A 12,842-nucleotide genomic window follows, 5' to 3' on the forward strand; every position below is an offset into this window, starting at 1 on the left:
CCAAGATCATGAAGCACTTAAGCTTAAGTCTAGATATGCATATGCGCTGAAATCTTTTTTAGAAATTAAGCAGTCCAAAATGAAAATTCTTTTTAATTTTGTATCATCAATCTGCTGGCATATGCAAATTAAGAGTTTTTTTTATAGAAGGTTGAAATTTAGCCTGTCTCATGATTCTAGGGCAGGGTCTTAGGGAAATGGATCTTGCTAACTCCCTCAATGATAAACTGTATACCCAAGAGCTAAAACAGAAGTTAATTAGGTTTTTTTTTTTTTTTTTTTTTTTTTTTTTTTTTTTTTTTTGCGTTACTAATACATGCAGCTCCTATAGTAAAGAGCGCAAAAATCTTCCATCGGCTTTCAAATGTGAATCATCAAATCATTTCAGATTGTCACATATCAATTTTAATATTTTCGAATTTCATTTAGTGCACAGAAACACTATAACCAGCATAAATAATCAGAACACAAGGGGTAAAGTCTGTTTAGAGACAGTTGAATACTGAGTAGATGTGGTACATGGTCTAGCAGATGATCCAAGTGATGAATATGCATTGTCATAAAAAAGTAGGCCTACATGTATGTAAATATCAGTCAAAATCATATAAGTAAATTACACGTATAGCGAACTTTCAATTTTCATTTGTTAGGAACCTAGATGTACTATAAGTTAGTACACTCTATGTAAGAGTATGTCCCTTTTTATAACCATTCTTTTTATATCCGGAGTTTAACAATTTACGATTTACAAATTAGACCTATAGTAAAATCATTTCGCCGAATTTAAACATATTCGCTACATCAGGAATTTTCTGTATTCATAAACTGTATATTGATAAACCCTCGATGTACCAATGATGTACTAAATAAAATGAATATAAAATATTATTGCAGATTGCACTTAAAGTTAAATTACAGCAAAAGAAAAAAATCGTAAAGTGAAAAACGATGATAAAACTTAAAGCATAGTTATTTCAAGCACCACAACTCTTCAATTTCACATTGTACAACACAAATAAACGAATAAACAAAAATTGATATAAGGACTGAACAATGAGCGACATTTATTCGTCCTTGTGAGGTTCTGGATCGCTGTCAAAGTGTTTATTCTTCCCTGGCTGTTGGACAATGCCGTAAGGTTTAAGGTGGTATAATAAGTAGTCCATTAGATACATATCGGAGGGGGACATATAATGAAAGGAGATACTGTAGTCACTGCAGCAACCAAGGCCCTGTAAGGAGGGAAAAAAATATAGATTTCGATAAAAGTTTTAAAACAAAACAAGACAAAAATATGAAACAAATTCAAGTTTGATTTTTCTAGGTTACTCCCGAAAGTAAAATCCATGAGAACAAAACTGTAATTCAGATACATGTAAAACCCTAACCACCAATTTAGCTGAAGCTAGTTACAAATATATCGACTGTGTTTTATCACGGGCATTCCATTTGAGGTGTCGGGAAAGTTAACTGTATAATATCTACCTTTCGTGGCTTATGGGCGCTGTATTTGTAAAACCACTCCGGGTGGTGGCCTTCCAGGTGAGCGATTGGCACAAAAGGATGGAAAGTCTCCTTGCCAAACATGTCCAAAGAATCACCTGCTTTTATCCCTAGCTTCATCATACATCTACCCAGCTCTGCGTCCTCTGCGCCGCCATCTTGCCTGCAGATGAACGGGTTGACGCTACCTTCCGTCACAAACTTCTCTAGACTAGCTCTACTCAAGACATACCCCGCACCGCCACTGAAGTAACCCTGCTTCACAATAGGCTTGAATTTATGTCCGAAGAAAACTAAAGAGTTAGGACTGTGGTGGGACAAAAAGTATCTCAAGTTTTCAACTATCATAAAAGTGTCATCGTCTGCTTTTAAAAACCAATCGAATTGATCCCTGTAATGTTCGTAGCAATATCTAAACGCTTGTATCGTTTTCCCAGTCAAATGTTCGCGCCCTTCGGACACTTGTAGACCGACTGTTGGGAAAGAGGTGTTGGTCTGGCTACTGAAAAATATCACTTTATTGCACCGTGTTCCCCACGTGTTTTTCACGGCAGTTGCTTTTTTGGCCAAGTTCTTTGGCGCAGTCATCACCCAGCACAAGACTCGGACTTTCTTACGAAGGTCATTCGCAGCATCTTCGTTGACATCTACAAAATAACGAATGGACGAAATTGGAAACCGAGCTTTATACATCAACGATAGTAAGAGAAAAAAATATGCATTGCATTTTTTTTAAGTCAGAATAGAAAAAAAAAACAGAACATATTTCAACCAAAAGGGTTTGTCAAAATATTTTGACAAAATAATATTGATGAAATTACTATAAAGTACTATCGGTGATACAATGACCTTGTCATTAAATACAATTTGTCACTATTTACACACTAAATTGTCTATGAATTTTTCCGGTTTTCCCAATTATGAGAGCACATGGCGGGTTTGATCAGTTGACAGGGAATGCTCACTCCTCCATGGCACCTGATCCCAATCTGATGTTTTAGAGTTCCATATTTGCTCTGCTCCTGACTTGTATCGTTTGAAATGGACTTTTCAGCTCGAGTACTGTTCGTTATCTTTAAATTTCATCATGTAAAATTCTAGATATCTGTATATAATTTAAAACTTTATTTAAGGTATACAAAAGTTTTATGTGATTTTTTTTATAGGTGTATAAATTAATCAATACCGCTATGGTGGTGATAATCCTGTAGTATTGGTCCCCCAAGTCCTCGGAATTCTTCGTAGTCCAAAACTTCACTGTTATCTTCTGTTACATCGCCTATGAACACAGCCATAACAGGGAAATAAATACAATATATGTATCGTCACATCTCAGTATCAATTCTTACCTATTTTTAAACATTATTTTTACTTTTTTCATTATAAGCAAAAAGGAATTTTATGGAGGATAAAAGAGGATAAAGAACAGCCGTCTAGTATGAAGGGTGAAAATGCTTTGCTTTTTACACAACACTCGAAATCTACTTTTTTTTTACGGCTTTCCTGGCCAAGTTTTGATCGTTGAATTGAAAAGTATCTTTTTCAAGATCTTTTTTTTTTTTGAGAGGAGGATCCGAAAAATGGGATTGGGAACATTCCGTAATAAATCTATTTTTAAAAAAAAGCTCTTGAAATTTATGTTCTGTCCTTTAAAAACGTTACTTCCTTAATTTGTCCATTGAATTAGGCCTAACACCGCAAGAAACAGTTTTAAATGACCATTTCTTAATCCCATTTGTCAACAGTCTTTAATTTATTACCTTCATACCACAAGTTGTTCATTGCCATGAAGAACATGGAGAAGCTGAAAGTTGTACAGACGAGGGCGAAAGGAACCCCACCCGAGGTCTGTTGCGGGGGGATATGTCCCCCTCCATCACGAATACCTGGACCTTGTCCGCGCCACTATATTCCACTGTCATCCGCCACAACCCTGTATAATTATTATCTATTATAGTGAATAAAAAGGATGAGGATTCCTTGTACCTGGAATGCGTAATTCTAATGCAACTTTTTTTCTTGCATCTAATCTGTCAAGTATTCCTGTTTGTTCATTGATGTTTCGGGATATAATAATTGAGAGAGAGAGGGGGGGAAGGGGAAAGAGAGAGATAGAGAGACACAGAGAGAGAGAACACCTGTAGAATCCAATGAAAAGGTGAAAATAATCAATACATCGTATTCTAATAACCAGATAACAGGTACTAGTATACCAGGAAAACGCCATTTTTATCATTTTATCACCAATGATATTTTATTAGCATCTCACAAAAATGGATTTTTTCCAAATCTTACCTTTTTCGAAAAACCATGGCAGTTTATGTATATATCCTATGCAATTCCTCTCAGCCAGCATAAACAACCTGTTGAATGAAGACACTCGTGATTATACATGCACTTGGAACAGGTTCCTCGCTATTGAAAAGTAAATGTATACCTGTGCGAATATTATGGTTCAGAAGGTTTTTGATCAGTCACCCGTGTCAATGGGGTATTTAAAAGACAGGAATACCCCCTAATCCTTGCTGTAGGATGTAAAAAATTAACTGACCGTGCAAAAGATTCGGACTAAATCCAAAAGTGGAAGTGTCATCGATTTTTTTAGTTTTTCCCGATTTTCTTGGGCGATCAAAGTACAAATACGTTGCTGAAATTGGAGAGTACAAAGAAAAGCAACTGCATGTATGTGTACTGGACGAAGGTGAATATCTAACCCCCCCCCCCCCCCTTACACACACACCCTCAAATACAGAGAGTTTAAGAAAATACAATAATTAATTAATTCCTATATGTTGTCCATTTTTATAACATTTCAAGGTCCAGCAAAGATAAAGGACGAAGGAGATATTTGAGCCGCAGAGGAATATTTTCAAAGAGATCCAGTTTGAAAGAGCATTTGTTTAATATTTTTCTGATTATTTACACCATTAATATTTTCTAAATACATACACGTGCATGTATTCAACTGGCACTTACTTCTGCTTAGATTTAAAAATTGTTCTAATAAAATACCTGATCGATCCATTTAATCACAACTCACCTCCATTATTTGCTCACATTTTCTTCCACAGATTCTTCTTATTTTTTTCCATAATATTCATAAAATACATGGCAGACTGTAAAACAGTGCAGTAGGCCTACTCGAGTATTTATTTCGCCCTAAGATTCCCTGGCCACATCCTTGTTTATGAGAAAGTCTCCATGTCGGATATCCGTCATTAATCCATTACGAGGGCATGTATTCTGATAATTTAATGCTTCAAGATAAGATAAAGTTTGCATAATTTTCTACACAGTTCATTGAAGGTTATATCCCATTTTGTATTTGGCAAATGTGGACATGCAGAGAGGAGGAAGTTTGGGACCAGATTTTTTTAAAAAATAGAATAGTTATAGTATTACCTCAGATTAGTGCATATATTCCAAAACAAAGCATAAGTCAAAATTAATATTGCATGAATTGGAAAATATAACAGTTCTTTAATATTTTTACTCATCTTCGTCCTATACTGTAACGGGCACGTACTAGCAGCTACAGATCCAGATATAAATGATAAGATGACTGATATCTCTAACAAGGCAATGGATGAGCCTTCAAAACACACACAAAAAACATAAACCCAGTTATTCATGTAGCATAAAAACATGTTGCTAGTGCAATGGATCATCTGTAAATTGACTTGACAAGTATATTAGATTTATGATATTTCTATAGATTCTGCATCCTCATCCACCGTGCTTCATAATAAAAGATAGCTGCTCCTTTGTCAGGAAGGATATCCATTTAACTGTTTAAAAAATACGAAGATAAGGATAGAAATTGACATCTTCTCGTCCAACGATTCCCATTCTTATTTATTTTTTTTTCTTGAAATTTAAATGGTCTTTCAATAAGTTAAAACATTAACATACCTTAAAAGTACAAAAATAAAAACTTTGGTGCTTCTCGTATTTGATTTCCTTTTCTGAGCAAACGTACCATTATTATTATTTTTTTTTTTTTCATTTATTTTTTTTTTTATTGATTTTAAATACAAACATACATACACATACACAGACACACCAAGGTTGGGAGAGTTAAAAATGTAAAAATGTACAATTTTGAAATATCATGAATAAACAAAAAATATGAATACACAAATCACACAAATATGATAAAATAGATGACATTATTTCTAGATATTTATGTTTTCAAATATACGGTTCCAGTCATTCCATCTTCTTTTATACACATGTAGTTCATTTTTAGCCTGATACAGTTTTTCTTCGAATTTATAATACACATATAAGTATTTAAGGACACTTTGAATAGTAATAGTAAAATGTTGGTTTTTTCTTGATTGTTGAAATATGTATTGTTTAATAAGTAACAATATAAGATTGATAGCTGTGTCTTCTGTTGAAGAGCCAAGTATAACTGTACATACATCAAATTTTATTATTTTTTCAGTTTTTTCAAATATCCATTCTTCTAAAAGAGACCAAATTGGGTTTACTTTGGGACAATAAAAGAAAATATGTGTAATTGATTCAACATCTTGCTGACATAGAGAACATAGCTCATTTTCCTTAATTTTAGACAAAAATAAGTACTTATTTGTACCAAGAATCCTATGTATAATTCTAAAATCAAACCATAAAAGTCTTGTGTCTTTTGTTATTGAATAATATTTCTTCTGAATCAGTTTCCAATTAAATTCCTGATGTAACTGCAAATTCTTTAGTCCATTTTATTTCAGCTATTTTCTGCTAAGTATATATACACAGTCATATATGTATCACAAATTGTTTTAGAACCTTTTTTATCTTTGTTGAGAATTTCCACAAATTTTGGCAGACAAGGTCTCATGATAGATTTACCATTAAACGTACCATTATTTTTAATTTTTATATATTGACCTTGACTCTGGAGTTTGACTTGCATTTGGAAAGCTCTAACCTTTGACATGAGCTGCAACACGAGGACATCAGTGTTTCACAAACGCATCTTGTTCTTGTGTGTTTTAAAAACAGTTTTATATTGTCTTTTAAAGTTGTTTTAATGTTGTTGGCTTTCAAACAATTTTTCATTCCTTTTGTGGCAAAAATAAGAAACACGTTCATTTTCTTCATGTCATTTATTTTTGGGGGGGCAATTCATTAAATAAAAAAAAAATTAATGTGATCATCAAACTTTTCGTTACAAAATTTGACTCACACACCCTGTCTTTTACTGTATACAACATACAATAAATGTAGACAAAATATGAAGAAAAGGGCAACATTAATAACGTGCAATTTTGAGCAAATACAGATTAGCTGGCATGAAATGAGACCGTAAACGTCCTAATAAATTACATAATTAACTTTATAAAATCAACCTATAAAACGTCCCTCTTCTGAGGGGGAGGTTAATATTGTTACAATCTAATTTTTAATTTCCATTTATAGTGTACAAAAAATTGGAGCAAGATTCAAGAGAAATACATTTCTCAACAAAATGAATATTTTATTGAAAAATATCATTCACATTAGATTACAAGCATGATTTCAAATGAAAAAGGTGAAAACAAATAGTGATTGATCGAGAAATCTTTTTTGAAAATCTGTTTAAAGGTCATAAAACAGACCCCAGGAATTTCAAAGGTGGAATCAGATGCCCAGAAGGAGTAAGCATTCCTTGTTGACCAGTCACACCCGCCACAAGCCCTGTCTATTCATCGGGTAGACGGAACTTTTCGAAGTCAAATGAAGTTTAAAAACAAAAGCATTTAACAATTCGTATGAAAAAGGACAAGATAGGCTAAGACCCCTTTTTTCCCCAGATTTTGGATTTTTGAGTGACGCATCAATTTTTCCATAAAAACATGCTGTCACCCCTCCACAAAATGACATTGATTCTAAGTTTTGAAATACACAGAGGTCCCGAGAGGTCCATAACGGTCAATTTTCGAATTTCCTTATTATGCAAATTTTCATGATTTTACAACACATTTTGTTTCGGAAAATATCATAGAGCACAAGCTTGCCTATCTACGAAATTTATATATTTTTTTTATACACTAGTATCAGATGCAGTTTTATCAGATGCAGTTTATGTGTAAAAATCTCAGATAGGCAAGTTTGTGCTCTTTGTTTTCCGAAGGGAAAAGTACCTCAAATATGATCGCTGAAAGAAAAACCTAGTCAGTATAACTAGTGTGTTTCGTAAAGGTTGGTCGTGATTAGTAAACTTTCAGTTTACTGGTTAAGACAGTGAGTTGTGGAGAGGGGGTTGTATAGATACTTAGATACCTAGTGAAAGTTACTCATCAATTCTAAATTTACTAATCTTGTCTAGTAAATATACCAATATCCGGTAAAACTACTATTAAGGTAGTGACTGTATGGACAGTGAATCTACTAGTTTTCTTCGTGACATTAACTAGTTATTTTTTTACAATGATGAAATTCCACCAAATCGAGGAAAATTGGGAAAATGTCCTTTTTCTAAAACCCTAAAATATTTCCAGCCAAAGTAAGCTTTGAATCCAAACTGCTTTTAAAGAAAGCATCATTTTAAGATCTTATCTACATGTATCACAATTTACCAGTGCTCTGAGTTTTAGTAAATAAGGGGGCCCGATTCGGGCCTTACTCTACTTTGTCCTTTCGTCAAAATAGACCTAATGATAGGTTATATTTGTTAAATAGTCACTATAACAACCTCGGGTTTTTTAAAAAGCTGACTTTAAACAAGATTGTCGAAATCCCAGCAATTTATCTGTCAGTAGCCTGCCTCGGTTTTAAAGATTTATCATACAATTTAGTCGTTAATTGGGCCTTTCCGTCTATAGTCAAACATCCATACATGAAACAGATGTGGCAGACGCTATGGTTACCGGGATGCTTTCACTCCTTATACATGTAAATTAAAAATGACTACTTATTTATATATTGTATAAAATAAAATTGAACACCAAACATTCCAAGGCCATACTTTTGAATAAGTTAAAAGGTACATTGTATTTACCGCTGCATGAAACATATGGAGATAACGACCAGTATTTAAGATCAAAAGTCCATAAAACAATACAAACTAGAGGTACGTGAAAAGACTCACTAAATTTTCCCATAGGTTATAATGACAAAGTCCAGTTTTGTGGGGCCCGGAAAAAACCCAAAAATGTGTGGATAAAAATTAAAATAGGAGGTGCACAATGGCAATATGCAATAAAGATTCTGTGAAAGTTTCATTAAATTTCACTCAGTGGTATAGGAGTTGCGGATAAGAGATGGGTACCCTAAAGTGTAACAGAGGGACGGACGGACGGACGTACAGACAGACGGACGGACGGACCTACCGATTACAGTATACCCTCCCACTTTTCAAGCGGGAGTATAAATATAGGAGCAGAGCTAACATGGACAGCCAAAACATCGGAGGTGGAATCAGGTGCCATGGAGGAGTGAGCATCCCCTGCTGACCGGTCACACCCGCCGTGTGCTCCTCGTCGTGATCGGGAAAAAAGGGGGAAAAATTGCGTCAATTCAGTGTATAGATAATGGACTAACAATTAGTATGGAAAACGTCAATCAGCATTTGACCCAATGAAAAACTGTATTTGCTAAAAGGTCATTGTATCGACCATAGAACTTACAAATATACTTTAAACGAGGCTGTTGATATTCTCTTTACATCAACTTGTTTGTGAATAATTAACATTGTTTTAGAATATGAATATGCATATGAAAAAGGCCGATCTGCTTGCTTTAACTGCGATTTATTACAAAGAATAAAGAATAATTAAAGAGTTTCAACATTTACCGAGTTTATGGTCATACAATGAACTTGTCAGCAAATATAAATTTTTCATTGAGTCAAATGCTGATGACGGTTTTTTTTATAGTAATTGCTCAAAGACATAAGTTATGCACTAAATTGGGGGTTTTTTCATTTATTTTCCGTTCATGTTAAGGAGCACACGGCGGTTGTACCGAACGGCAAGGGATTCTCACTCCTCCATGATATGATCCCACCTCTGATGTTTTAAAATTTTTTTTTGCTCTACCCTAATTTGCATTGTTTGAAATGGACTTTTGAGCTTAATTGAATGCTGTGTGTTATATCTATATATTTCATTCTAAACTTTGCACTCTGCATTGTATTGTACAGTATTTGAATTTTTATACCCCCCGCTTGAAAAGGGGGAGGGTATATAGTAATCTTTAAATTTCCTCGTCCGTCCGTCGTCCGTCCGTCTGTACGTCCGTCCGTCCGTCCGTCTGTTACGCTTTAGGGTACCTATCTCTTATCCGCAACTCCTCTTATACCACTGAGTGAAATTTAAAGAAACTTTCACAGAATTTTTAAACATATTGCCATTTGCACCTCCTTTTTACTTTTTATTGACACATTTTTTGGGGTTTTCCCCGGCCATGGCAAACCATGGACTTTGTCATCATTTTAAACCATTGGGAGGGGGGGGGTATCATTTAGTGAGCTCATTGCTCCGAAAGTTTATAAAAGCTTAAGATGGGAAAATTTTAAATGTACGTGTAGTTAGAAATGTTGTTGACGAACAGTTTGGCAATTAGAGTGACTAAGGTGAACATTGTGGCCAATGGCTTTCTTGTTTAAGCTGTTGCATAAAAAAAATCCCCACAAGCTATATCTAGATCACATGTATATTTTTACAACCCATTTTTTTTTTACACCCCCCGCTTGAAAAGGGGGAATTGTAATCGGTATTTTCCGTTGCCGCCCGCCCGTCGTCCGTCTGTTACCTTTGGGGTACCCGTCTCTTATCCGCAACTCCTCTCATACCACTGAAGAAATGAAACCTTCACTTTTTCTTAATTACATATTGCCATTGTGCACCTCCTATTTTACTTCTTGATCTGACATATATATTTTCCCACAGCAAAACATGGACACTGCCATTATTATCCCCCACCCCCAGCTTAAAAAGCTGGAGGGTATTAGTAATGTTAATTCCGTGTCCGTCTGTTACGCTTTGGGGTACCCATCTCTTATCCGCAACTCCTCTCATACCACTGAATGAAATTTGATAAACTTTCGCAGAATCTTTATTACATACTGCCTTTGTGCACCTCCTTTTTTACTTTTTGATCCGACACATATTTTGGGTTTTCCGGCCACAGCAAATCAGGGATTTGCCATTTTAACTATATGGAGGCGGGGGTATCTTTGTGAGCTCATCGCTCACAGTACCTCTAGTTTAAATTTTAATTACCGGTAATGTCATATGATACCCCGTTATTCTGCGCAAGTATATTTTAAACCATCATGTGCATGTCGTTAGTACCCCTAAAAATTTAAAGAGACCATGTGTAACCCTATCCTCCAAAGGTCCCGTATAGCGGATTTCTTTAGAGCGTGAAAAATTTTGGGCGTTTTGCTTGCTCAAAGGTACATGATGCCAATAATTTTGTAAGTTTTTTTAGCCCCCTAAACACGTTTGGGGGGTATATAGTTTTGCGTGTCCTTCCGTCTGTCGTCTGTTTGTCCGCAAAAACTTTAACCTTGCCAATAACTTTTGATTTAGTGGAGCCATGACTCTATATTTCACGTGTGTATTTTTTGTAACAAGACCTTTCTTTGGGGACCCCTAAAAATTACCTTTTGACCTTGGAGTTTGACCCCCTTTTACATGAAAACTTTAAAATTTAATTTGGCCATATCTTTTGAACAATGGTCCAGGACATTTATACTTCACGTATGTATTATTTGTTAAAAGACCTTTCATTGGATACCAAAAACCTTGACCCTTTGACCTTGACCTTGGAGATATCCGTACTTGTGAAAAAACTTTAACCTTGGCCATCACTTTTGAACAATAAGGGATAGGGATTTTATCTTATTATATGTAATGTAAAAAGACCCTTTATTGGATACTAAGGACTTTGACCCTTTGACCTTGACCTTTAATTTGACCTACTTTAAAAAAGCAAACCTTGACAAAACTTTTTAAGGGGTTTAAAGGGGAGTGCTTTCATATACTTTACATATATAATCCTTGTGACAAGGCCTTTCATTGATAACAAGAAATTGACCCTTTGACTTTGACCTTGGATTTTGACCTACTTTTTAAAACATTAACCTTGGTTATAACTTCTGAACGGCCAGGGCTAGGGCTTCCATATCTACATAATTACTCAAAGGGCAAGCCTTTTATTAAAAATATATTACCATGACATTTTGACCTTGAACTTGGAGATTTTTGTACTTATTGAAAAAACTTTTACATTGGCCTACTTCCAAATTTCACAATTGTTTTCCAGTGAGAATACCCTACTTTTTGGACCAACTAATTGAATTTGCATTTTAAAAAAAAACTTTTCTATGTTGCCATACGGGGGGATCAGTGTTCAAAACACATCTTGTTTTTTTGGGGGACACAGAGTTCGATGACAATTCAAATAAGAGGAAATTGTCTTTTTTTATACCCTCCGCTTGAAAAGCGGGGGGGTATATAGTAATCGTTAATTCCGTCCGTCTGTACGTCCCTCCGTCCCTCTGTTACGCTTTGGGGGACCCATTTTTATCCGCAACTCCTCTCATACCACTGAATGAAATTTGGTGAAATTTCCCCAAATTTTATTACATATTGCCATTGTGCACCTCCTATTTTACTTTTTGATCCACACATTTTTGGGTTTTCCCGGGGACAGCAAAACATAGACTTTGTCATCAGTTATAATCATATGGGGGGCGGGGGGTTTTTTTAGTGAGCTCATTGCTCACAGTACCTCTAGTTTTTTTACAGACTTCCCCATAATTACCTTCTCTATGAATGAAATTATTGTGCTTTTATTTGTAGGGTTAAAGGGTTTTAATTTTGCTGAAACCTTTACCTAAAAAGAAGAATATTTAAGATAGAAATAAATTAGATAGAAATATATAATTTATACGTTATACATATCTATATACATGTACATTTGTATGATGCATTAAAAGTTTAAACTTTGTTAAGTTGAACTTAAGACTGTCATGAATAAAATTAACTTGATAAAGTCATCTTTTGATGTAACATAATCTAGTATATCAATATATAAATATCTATTAAACCATTCTATATATTTGATATTGTTTTAAGCTTGTCTGAAGAAATTCAAAAGTACACTCATTTGGTATCAGGGTTTTTCGGTCAATTGGACTGAGTATATAAAAAATTTTGCAACCATCTTTTTATTTGTCAAGATCTTTTAAAATCATTCAATAAAAAATAAAGACGACGTTTTGTCGTATTTTTGTCATGTCAAAAATACACGATAAGTTGAGTAAGATACATTAGAAAGTACTCTTGTTGCTAAAACTTTTACAAATACGTAAAAAAGGTGAAAAAAATCTGACAAAG

General features: G+C 34.6%; 1 pseudogene; it reads right to left on the reverse strand.

The window, feature by feature from the left end:
• Positions 1-382: 382 nt before the first annotated feature.
• LOC134276925 (glycoprotein-N-acetylgalactosamine 3-beta-galactosyltransferase 1-like) lies at positions 383-3,427 on the reverse strand (annotated as a pseudogene).
• Positions 3,428-12,842: the final 9,415 nt, after the last annotated feature.

The sequence above is a fragment of the Saccostrea cucullata genome, unplaced genomic scaffold, assembly GCF_032062105.1.
Source record: "Saccostrea cucullata isolate Sc308-1 unplaced genomic scaffold, CSIRO_AGI_Scuc_v1 ctg6794, whole genome shotgun sequence".
In the NCBI taxonomy this organism is placed as follows: domain Eukaryota; kingdom Metazoa; phylum Mollusca; class Bivalvia; order Ostreida; family Ostreidae; genus Saccostrea; species Saccostrea cuccullata.